This window comes from Teleopsis dalmanni, chromosome 1, assembly GCF_002237135.1.
Source record: "Teleopsis dalmanni isolate 2A chromosome 1, ASM223713v2, whole genome shotgun sequence".
Classification (NCBI taxonomy): domain Eukaryota; kingdom Metazoa; phylum Arthropoda; class Insecta; order Diptera; family Diopsidae; genus Teleopsis; species Teleopsis dalmanni.
The window spans coordinates 192,920,620-192,932,754 of NC_051846.1; the positions used below are offsets into that span (position 1 = coordinate 192,920,620).

General features: G+C 28.7%; 1 protein-coding gene across 1 annotated transcript in view; it reads left to right on the forward strand.

The window, feature by feature from the left end:
* Positions 1 to 12,135, forward strand: part of LOC119670980 (rho guanine nucleotide exchange factor 10-like) — a 391,460-nt gene that overhangs the window by 93,529 nt on the left and 285,796 nt on the right. The window lies entirely within an intron of this gene.

A 12,135-nucleotide genomic window follows, 5' to 3' on the forward strand; every position in this document is an offset into this window, starting at 1 on the left:
CATTAAGTTTTGATTTACTTTGGTTAGTTTTTAAATTCTGATTTATTCAGAATTCAGAACAACAAATTCCTAGTATTTCAAATGCGTATTTATCAGCTATTTAAATAAATTTAAAAAAAATCTATGTACGATATTTATGCGCAAAATAGATAGATGTGACAGTAAAGTGAGAGTTCTCAAGAAACATTGAAAGCTTAAAAGTCCTTCGGATGTTGTAAAGGTTGTAAAATTTAGAATAAAATGAAGAAAAGTATAATATTAACTATGAGTATGTAAAAATAAAAATCTTTTTTGAGGAAATATAAAATTTGTTTTAATTAGGAAGTTTATTTCTAACTTAAATTTTCAAATCTCTTTTGCCAAGCGAGATTTATACTCATTAGAATTAAAAGTTATAAGTTTATATATATAAACTTATTCTTTATATATCAATGAATTTATATAGCTATTTTAAGTGACGGTTCAAAAAAATTTGGTATTATATATGAATCTATATAACACCCGTTTATATAAATAAACTGCACGTTTGATTATTTATTACTGTTGAATTAATAACTGATTTTTGAGTTTCTGTGGTTATGATAAAATTAAAAGTGTAACTTTTCAGATTATTAAATATTTTATTGACTTCCAGTATTATAATAATTAAAAAGGGTAAAACTGTATGTTTTCTTTTTTATTAAACAAATAATTAAAACAGAATTTGACCTGTACTATATATTAAACAGATATTAAGGATAACAAATGTTTGTATATCTAACATAAAGCCTTCGATAAAGCCCCTACATAGCTTACTGCTTATGACCAGTCAAGTTAATATAACTTAATCCAAAGTATATACAATACTGATTAGAAATTTCTAAATAATCGTGTATTAGAAAATATTTTTTAGACTCTAGAGTAGAATTAGTTGGATAACTTATATATTGTGATATAGAAACAAGCAAAAACAACTGAAAGTTATGATGGCTTACATCTATGAGCATATGAGTATATAAGCAGTTCCTGTACATAGTATTTATATAAAAAAAAGGAAAAAAACAAATAGAATAAATAAAATTTTCGTAAAACAAAATGCAAAACTGTCTCCTAATGGAACGGAATTCTAGGACTAAGACTATTAATTTGTATAATGACAGACTAATATTAAAAAGTGAAAACATTGATTATGTTTATACTTTATTTACTTTAATTAAAATATTTAATATTTATTTATTTTAATTTTTTTTTGTCGGAAAGCAGTACTCACATATATATATATTTTTAGGATATTCGGTCAATTGACCCTAGTATCCAAAGTCGAAAGTGGGTTTTTATTACAGTAACAATGTAGAATACAAGTAAACGCTTTAACGTGTTTTTATGAAGCAAATTTTGCAGAAATTTTATCCTACATATTTCTCTCATACCACAGTATTCAATTATTTAAATATTTTCAACAATTTTGTTACATTAAATGTGCCTCGTATAAATTTGCATATTCTTCAAATATGCAAACTATGGTACAAATATAAATTCTCTAATAAATATCAACTGCGGCTTGTTTCTATCAAAATATGTAAATAATGACTTGCAAGTAAATAGCAAACTTTAGCAAAGCTAAGTGGAGATACTAAAACACAACATAGCCGAGTACACTTTATAATTTCTTACGACTACGGATAACAAATTATTAAATTAGCATAAAATATATGTTGAAATAGGACAAGTGAGATGAGTCAGCATTTCCGTTCGGTTAAGATGAAAAATCTAAGACACTCACTTAAGTGTTCGAAGACTCGTTATGCAAAAGTTATGAGCCACATTACCATAAAATCTCACTTTATATAAAATAAATAAAATCGTTATATGCAAAATAAATTACTAGAATTTCTAGAGTGAAAAACAACAACGATTTGATGATTTGAGTAGCAATCACACTCAGTACTAACAATTATTATATATTAAACATTAAACAGTTCTAATAAATTGCAGAATTTTATATATATTCTTTTTAATACTTTAAGCTGTGTTTTACTTTATTTATTTATGCCATTTGTAATTTCATATCAAGCAAAAATCGCTTTGAACGATTATTATATGTACCGAAAAATATTTCAAAGCATTTTTAAAAACATCACATAAAGGATTCTGTGCTGAATGTTGTGTAAATAAATAAACAGAATACAAAATATTGCAATTGCTGCAAATTTGACAGTTTCTTTATAAGAAAGTATTTTTCACAACTTTCCTTCTTATTTGTATTATGGCACACATAGTAAAAAATAAACAATCAAGTACATTTGAAGGTTTCTGTTGTGTATTATCCTTAGGGGCCATTTCATTCGAGTGGAAAAAGTTGCAGTACCATACAAAAATTTGTATTAAATGACTAAGTTTGTATGAACGGACTCTATACCAGTGCAAGGACTTTAAATAAAATGTTTGAGTAATTAAAAACAGACCCAAATAACAAATCCTTTTAATGCACTCAACGCTGCCGGATATAAATTCAATTTAAAATAAACTTTTTCTTGTTTAATATATTTAAAAAAAAATTGCCAAGATTTTCTTTATATTTTAAATAGATTTTTTTTTTAATTTTAAATTATAAATAAAATTTAAAAATATAATTAGCAAATAAATATCAAAAGTGTTCAGTTTTCAGTTTTCAGTTTATTGAAGATTTTTATTTAAAATTATTTTCACACTTTAATTGCAAACAAACACTGCAAATGCGTTAAACTGAATGTTTCAAAACTCATTTGTTTTGTTTTTTAAATAAAGCGCGCCAACATTTAAATAAGTCGCGTTGAGCAATTTATTTCCGTTTTCAACGTCTGTTCAATTAAAAAATAAGCAAACAACTGACGAAGAGCAGATATTTTCATTGGCCAACAACCTGCCAAAATATAAACAACTTTCTTAAATTTCGAACTCGAATGGAAATTCGCGCTATTGGAAAATTAAGGCTGTTTCGAAGTGAATATGTTGTAGAAAAAGTACTAAAAGCTTTTTATATGAAATAAGGGAAATTTCCTAAATAGAGGAAAATTATTAGAAGGAAATTATTTTACTGTTATGAAGTTTGCAGCAAATTAGGAATGAAAGCTTTCATGTATATGAGATGTTATTATTGATGTTGAAGACCACAAAATTACGGTCTTTGTTGTTGCCATAATAAATATTTTTCTCGAGTTTCCATAAATTTAGAAATTGTTTTTCGCACTTCGAAAGTTTATAATTTCAGTTATTCAAAACTATATACTTTCGTTATAAAAAGCTTTCTGCGTATGACTATAAAGAAGAAGTCAGCTAAAGCTTTTTAATAAATTTTATGATTTCAACCATAAAATGATAGTTTCGATTATAACGAAAACTCTACAAAATTCAATAAGATTATAAAAAAGTTCAATCATTATAAAGTGATATAGTTTCGAACATTTTAAAAAGTTTACAAGATTCAATAAGAGTATATATTCAAGTTCTTTATATAAATAATTTGTGCTTAATTAACATTGGTATTCAGTTACGCATTCAGGTTTTTATTATTGTATTGTCTAAGATGCATCCCTAAAATGTGATAGCAAATATCGTTAAGTGATAATAAATTATGCAGCAAAAAAAAAATATACAAGAGTACGAAATCCTTATCAAGTACTGAAAACAAGTCGAGAATATATATCCTTATACAATTTCTCAAAAGGCAACTAAAGAGTAGTAGACTTCAAAGTATGTCATCCAAAACATGGAAAAAAGCATTGGTGTCGAAACAAGCTTTAAATGGTAAAGGCTTCAGAAGAGTGATGAAGGTACAGAAAATGAATATATGGATAAGTTTCAACATATATTGTGTTTCTTATGTTCAAAGTATCATTTCAAAAAGAAGCATCATTTAAAGCACAATATGTTAAAATTGATTTATAATTACAATTTTTAAATTTTCCTTACTATTGGTATATATACCAATTGGGTTATATCATTGTGTACATATATGTACACAATGAAAGTATACATGTATGCTGTAAAGTATACTGTATACTGTAAATGTATGACATTAAATGTATATATATGGGTATATATAAGTCTGTGAGTATATACATCATAAGTTCAATTGAATTGAAATACTTTTGATAAAAATTTGAACCTCATTATCTTGAAAAAGAAGATTGTAAACTAAAAATATTACAGAAAAGCCAAGCTTTGAGAAGACATTTCAAGGTGGAATGGTATATTAAGACGAATGACATCCTGAGGGACCTCAAGTTTGATCCGATGAAAAAATATATAAAGGATAGAGCCCTGAAACTATTTACGAAAAGTGATAAACTTACCAACAGCACGTTATCGAATCTCAGAATGGTTACTGGCTCTGGTTACAGCCTCCTCGGGGAGGTATGTATATCTGAGGTCAGTGATTGCTTAATCTGATGAAGTGATAAACAATAATCCAGTCAAGACGTTCTACGTTCTAAGCGTTATGAAGAAACCTCGCAGTTAATAGAGAGTAAAAGTGCGCAAGTGCACTGACTCAACTAGCCTCAACATAATAATAAAATATAAATGTATTCTAGACAATATGACAAGTTTTTTGATCTCAGTAGAATATTTGAATATTTCAAATATTTTTGTTTAATATTTCAAAACTTTTTTAAATCAATTACAAATATCCTCAGACTAACTGTCGCATATATTAGTGAAAAATTGTGAGCTTCTTAATCGAATTTTAACAGAAATGAATTATTTAGATTATAATAAATCTAACAAAAGTTTATTAATTGATTTCGTGGATGGTAAAAAGTACAAATGCTTGAAAAAAATTAAGAGTGGGGGCTTTGGGGAAGTCTTCTTAGCAAATTAACAACCAATAATAGCCAGTATGCGATTAAAAATAGAAAATGGTGAAAAAATCGCCTCTTAATGCTCGAAAAATGAAATTTAACCTTTAATAGTATAAATTGAGTGGTGGCGTTGATTTCCAAACATTCTCTATTTCGGTAAGGAAAAAACTTATAATGTTTTAGTCATGGACTTGTTGGGACCATCACTGGAAGAGTTGTTTAATTTTTGTGAAAGAAAATTTTCTTTGAAAACCATACTTATGATTGGCGTTCAATTAATAGATCGAATCAAATTCGTACATTCCAAAAATTATATACACCAGGATATCAAGTCGGATAATATATTAATTGGACGTGATGACAAATCTACATTAATATACTTAGTAGATTTCGGATTATGCCATCAATATCGCAATCCTAAAACTGGTAAACATATTCAATGCAACCTGCGTGATAACTTTTGTGGTACTTGGAGTTTCGCCTCCATAAACGCATTGAGAAGTAGAACACAATCAAGGCGTGATGATTTGGAGGCGCTTGGATATTTACTTATATATTTCCACAGAGGCAATTTACCTTGGGACAGTCTCAGTGGCGAAACGGACTCTCAAAAATTTGAAAAAATTGCTGAAATAAAAATATCAACGAATGTAGAAGATTTATGTAGTGGACTCCCTGATGATTTCATGATGTATATGCTATACTGTCGATCACTTAAATTTGAAAACGATCCGGATTACGATTTTTTGAAAAAGTTATTTAAACGTACATTTATGTCGTATGATTTTAAAATGGATTTGCTATTCGATTGGACCCCGGATAAAAAACATTTATCTATATGTGAAGTTAACAAATATAGTTGCAAGCATAACGCTCCTAAAGGTAGAAATGGTAAGGCTATAAAGGATATCAATGATGGTGCTAAGAAACGAAAAATTGACGAAACTAAGAAGACAGATGACGAAAATAAAGCAAAGAAGAAACGCAAAAAATAAAGATGTGAACAGAAACGAAACGAAAATAGTATATTATTAAAAATTGTTTTGAATTGTGAGAGTATAATATTGAGGATTATGTACACATTAAATACGAAATAAAAAGGCAGGAAAAATAAAAATTTTTTCATTCAAAAATTTTAAATTAAATATGGTTCTGCTTTATACGTAATGACGAGCTCCAAAGAAAACAATAAACAATCTAATTCACAATTTCTTTTGGAACCACAAACTTGATAACCCAGTATTATTACAATATTATATAAGCTTATATACTATTATGATTTGCGTTGTTTGATATGGAAAAATGATTTTTAAGTTTTCAAAGATGTGACGGAGAACCACAGATATTCCTCCGTTACTCTTAATGCGAATTTTTTAACTTATTATCAATATTCTAAACTCCTGGAAGAGCATAGGGTTTCACAATCTTTCTAAATTTCAATCTATTGTGAGCAGCTTGACAGATTTCGATGGATCTGTCAAGGCATCCATCTTTATGCTGGAACGATAGAATGTAATTGTTATATCGATAGTGCTCCGCAGGTGCCCCTGCCGTTAGTTATTATTCTGCTTCCAGTGATGAGAATGTCGGCTTTTGTGAATGAATGAAGGAAATTATGAAGTTATCGTAGCGTATAGTTAACTTATTTGTTTAATATTTGATTCATTTCGATAATTGCTTATTTTTGTCCTCTCCTAAGCCTTTAATCATAATTATACATTTTATTTGGCTACCATAGACCTACGAGGCTTTTATTTATAACCTATGCTATTGTGCAATAAGTCTCAAATAATTCAATTTAAGTTTTAAGTGCACAGCTTTTTTTTTCTGGAAATGTATTGGAATACTACGCTTTAATGGTTACTTACTTTAATTTTAATCGCAAAAAGCAAAAACTTAAATTAAATAAATTTTAATCTTTAAATGTTTAGCAGAAATTAGATTTACACATATTCCGTTTTGAAGACTATTTTATAAACTTAAAAATTCTGAGTATCTATATTCTAGTATCTCTGTTATACTCCCAGATGCACTGCAAAAGGCGATTAAAGTGACCTTAACTTGTATGTCGTTAAAAAAATTAAATTTTGTTTTTTCTTTACATATACAGATAATGAGAATACAAGATATAAAATAAAATAAATTATTTAAAAAAATGACACATCAAATACTTTGTCCGCGGGCACCAAGATACTTCGCCCTTTAAAATATTTCCATACTAATAACCAATTACAACAACAATGTGCTTACAAAAAATAAAGATGCTCAAGTACTATAGATGATTGCGTTCAGATGAAAATCCTTTTAATAAAAACAAGCAAAAAGAAATTTGGCAAAAAATAAAAAGGAATGAATGAAAGTAGATTACTTGGAAATTTCTGCGTTGAGCTGAATAAAGGCTTATCAGGAAATTGAGAAAATATCAGCTAAAATTAGATTTTATAAAAACGATAACATTTTTCCTGCAACAAAATAGCTTAGATTATGTTGTACTCATTAAGATGAAGTACTTGACACAAAAAGTTTATGAGCTGAACATTTCGTTTTTTTCGAATTTTATTCAACAATATTTTTGTCTATGTTAGGGCTAGTTGTTTTAGTGCACCTGAGCACTTTTACTCTCTATTAACTGCGAGGCTTCTGCATAACCCTTCTCTACGCCTTGACTGGATTATTGTTTATCCCTTCATTAGACTAAGCAACTGAGATCTGCATACCTCCCCGAGGAGCCTATAACTACACTGAGATTCCATAACGCGGTATTAGTAACCGTGTGAGTTTTTGTAAATAACTTCAGGTCGTAATGTTTAATAGTTTCTGAAAATATATTTTCGAAAGCAGAATCCTATATGATAACAACCTATAACTATAGAAGGAAGTCACTTATATAAAGATATTGTGCATACTTCCTTGAACAAAAGAAAATGGTTCTAAGGAAAGTACTTCCTTGACAGTTTGTGTGAGTATTTATCGGTAAGAACGAAATAATAATACCTTAACACGAAAGGATGCGTCCAACTTTTAACTGTTTAGGTTACTTATGAAAACTCGAGTAATAAAAGGACAAATAATCGTTTGTTTTGGAAAGTGAAATTAAGTGTACTATATATGAAATTAATATTAAATACCAAACTTAAGCTTTTAATACTAATAATTAATAAGCGAACACATTGCATTGAAGCGCAAACTTAGCTTTCGAAGCAAATTGCACTTTATCGTTGAGTAGATACTTTGCTCTATTCTAACTCTCGAATAAAATCTACGCGTGTAATTATAAAGTTGCGAGTTTAAACATATAATCCTGAAAAAAGTGCATCGAAAAATCTTAATTCTTTTAGCTTTATGAAATGCAATAACCAACTTTTTTCAGATTTTTGATATTTAAAAACAATTTAACAAAAACTTCTTTACACACGCATCAGATACTTTTTATTTTATATTTTTAATAATTTTGAAGTTTTTCTAAAACTTATGTTTAAAACTATTTATAAAAGTTGCTTTTATGAATTTTGCTTTTTGAATAAATCAGGAATGCGGAAAAGCTTTAAAACATATTCTCAACAGTTCAAAATAAAATAAATTTACATAAAAACTTCACTGTCTGTGCAACAAAAAAAGTTTCTTAAAATTGCATTTGCCTGAAGTTAAAATTTTTTAAACAAACTCAAACAGATTTTAATTTATTTAATAAGAAGTTTTCTCTTTAAACTTGACAAAATGAATAATTTGAAATAAAACAAAAATGAAAACAATCCATTTTTCATATATTTTGCATAATACCCCACCGCACTCTGTTATCTGGATTTTCCTTATGTTTGCAGAATGCAAGTTTTTCCATGGAAGATAAAACTTTCGCTTGAATATTTTTGGTGCTCTTGCATGCATTGCGGCACTTCAAAGCAATTAATCTTTGAATTTATGCAAATTCATAAAACAATGAAATATTTCTATGTAAAATATTCAAACTAATTACTTCCTTTAAATATTGTACATTGAAAGAGTAGAGTTTCATATAAAAACAATAACAACAACAAAAACATAAACTCACCACCATAATTTCGTTGCACTTTTAAACAATTTTCCATATTTTGTGTAATTACACAAACATGCAGTTGCTATGTTTTTTTATTTGGTTCCATGCATGTGGGCTAGTTGGTAGTGGTGGTTGCGTGTGTTGGTTTATAGTTTTTGTGTAATTGTGTTGGCTTTTGCACGCAATTAGTTTATAACACAGTTAATTGCTGCTGACTCATTGATGGGATGGTAATGTGCTTGAGGCTTCAGCGATGCTGATAAAATTACCATTTAAAATGGTTTTTTTGGCTCGTATGTGTGCCGCTGCGTTTGAATCTGTTTAATAGAGTTGTCAACAACAAAAACACTTGTACGCATATCCGCAATTACAAAAGTTTAATGTGATTATGAATATATTGACATACTTAAGTGGAGCTCTTGAAATTAATGCAAAATGAGTTTCAATAAAATTATTTCCACAAATTGAAAATTTGTGTATGTATAAAATAAGGTATTTAATAGAGAGGTTTCGAAAAGTAGTGAACTACAACAACAAAAGTTTTTTCTATTTTATTTTCATTCGTATAGTTTCATAAATTTCGTATAATTCATGTAATTAATTCATATACTTCTAATATATAGTCATATATAGTAATTTATATAGTTCATACAGTTGTTTAGAGTATTGCCAAACACTCATCAGTGGTCTTGGAAATTACTTCTTATATTTAATTATTTGTAAATAATTTTTTTTCCTTTATTTCTTGCAGAATTAAAAAAAAAATACAACGAGTTTTTATTATTGTATTATTATGTTGGCTAGTTAAGTCAGTGCACTTAAGCACTTTTACTCTCTATTAACTACGCGGTTTCTTCATAACCCCTCTCTATGTCTTGACTGGATTATTGTTTATCACTTCATCAGACTAAACAATAATTGACCACAAATCGTCGCACCTCCCTGAGGAGCCTATAACCATTCTGAGATTCGATAACGCGGTGTTAGTAATCCTGTCAGTTTTTGTAAATTATTTTAGAACACTATCCTTCATGTATTTTATGATCGGATCAATCTTGATGTCCTTGAGGATGTCATTCGTCCTAATGTACCATGGTACCTTAAAAAGTCTTCTCAGAGTCTGGCTTTACCCAATTTCTAGCTGGCGAATAGTATTGTTTGAGGTCTTACTGAAAACTACACATCCATATAGAAATTGTGTTTTTACAAATCACTCACTCTTACTCCGAGGATTCTGTCTCCACTTACGCGTAATAACAGAGTCCTTCGCCTTTTTTTAACATTGGTTCTTATTTTCCATTTCTGGAAATACTCCAGAGCACATTTATCCGAGTATAGCATACACGTTTCGTCAGCATATAACATCAGAGTTGAGGGACCTTACGTTAGAATATCAGACGTATAAATGTTGTAGAGAGTAGGGAAAAGTGGCGATCCTTGAAAAACCCCTGCTATAGTTCGAACTGACGAGAGAGTGCTGTTGATTTTCGTGCAAAAGGACCTCCCACGTAGGAAGCTGCCGATGATCTTAGTTAGCCTGCCTGGAACACCTAGATGACACATTTTTACTATCAGACCATCATGACAAACCTCTCTATTAAATATTACAGTTTCTATTAAAAAAACTGCTGTTATATTGACGTTAAAGTCAAATTTCAAATAGGAAATCAAATTATGTGCTTTTTGAACTCTTATGACTATTAAAAAAGAAACTAGTAATGTAAATGCAATATTAAATGGTCATATAGATAGACATAAAATGATCAAGAATAGTTAAATGGAAAATAACATAGTTTTACAAATTGAAATAGAGACCTTTCTATTTTGAAGTTTCAATATTATATATAATTTCTAATTTCAATTAATTATATTCAGTTTTAATTTAATAAATTATTATTAACTGAAACATACTTCTGATTAAAACAAATTCTTATCACACAATATTGTCCTTGGGTATAAAGAAAGTCATATAAATATCATCCACAGAATATCTAGAAATTTAAAATCAATAGGCACGATGCCTTATCAGCACAGAACTGAGCAGCACAGAATTTGGCCATTACTAGACGAATTCTTGTTCTTTATTTTAAAATCATAGACTAAACAGGCATCACATTCATATTTGTGATGGAAGCATAATCATAATTATTAACTACTATATGAATATATATATTTTAAAAGTTCAATGAAGTTGAAAAACATCCGATAGATATTCGTTATTTTAAGAAATTTACCTATCTTTAAAAACTAGATTGAAAATTAAAGTTATTAGAAAATTTATAAAATAAAAATGTATTCTAGACAATATTACAAAGTTTCTTAAACTCAGTAGAATGTTAGATTATGTCAAATATATTTTTTTTAATATTTCAAAAATCATTTAAGTCAATTACAAATATCCTCAAACTAACTGTCGCATATAATAGTGGTAAATTGTAAGCTTCTTAATCGAATTTTAACACAAATGAATTATTTAGATTATAATAAATCTAACAAAAGTTTATTAATTGATTTCGTGGATGGTAAAAAGTACAAATGCTTGAAAAAAATTAAGAGTGGGGGCTTTGGGGAAGTCTTCTTAGCAATTAACAACCAAACTAATGAGCCAGTAGCGATTAAAATAGAAAATGGTGAAAGTCGCCACTTAATGCTCGAAAATGAATTTAACCTTTATAGTAAATTGAGTGGTGGTGTTGGATTTCCAAACATTCTCTATTTCGGTAAGGAAAAAACTTATAATGTCTTAGTAATGGACTTGTTGGGACCATCACTGGAAGAGTTGTTTAATTTTTGTGAAAGAAAATTTTCTTTGAAAACTATACTTATGATTGGCGTTCAATTAATTGATCGAATCAAATTCGTACATTCCAAAAATTATATACACCAGGACATCAAGTCGGATAATATATTAATTGGACGTGATGACAAATCTACATTAATATACTTAGTAGATTTCGGATTATGCCATCAATATCGCAATCCTAAAACTGGTAAACATATTCAATGCAACCTGCGTGATAACTTTTGTGGTACTTGGAGTTTCGCCTCCATAAACGCATTGAGAAGTAGAACACAATCAAGGCGTGATGATTTGGAGGCGCTTGGATATTTACTTATATATTTCCACAGAGGCAATTTACCTTGGGACGGTCTCAGTGGCGAAACGGACTCTCAAAAATTTGAAAAAATTGCTGAAATAAAAATATCAACGAATGTAGAAGATTTATGTAGTGGACTCCCTGATGATTTCATGATGTATATGCTATACTGTCGATCACTTAA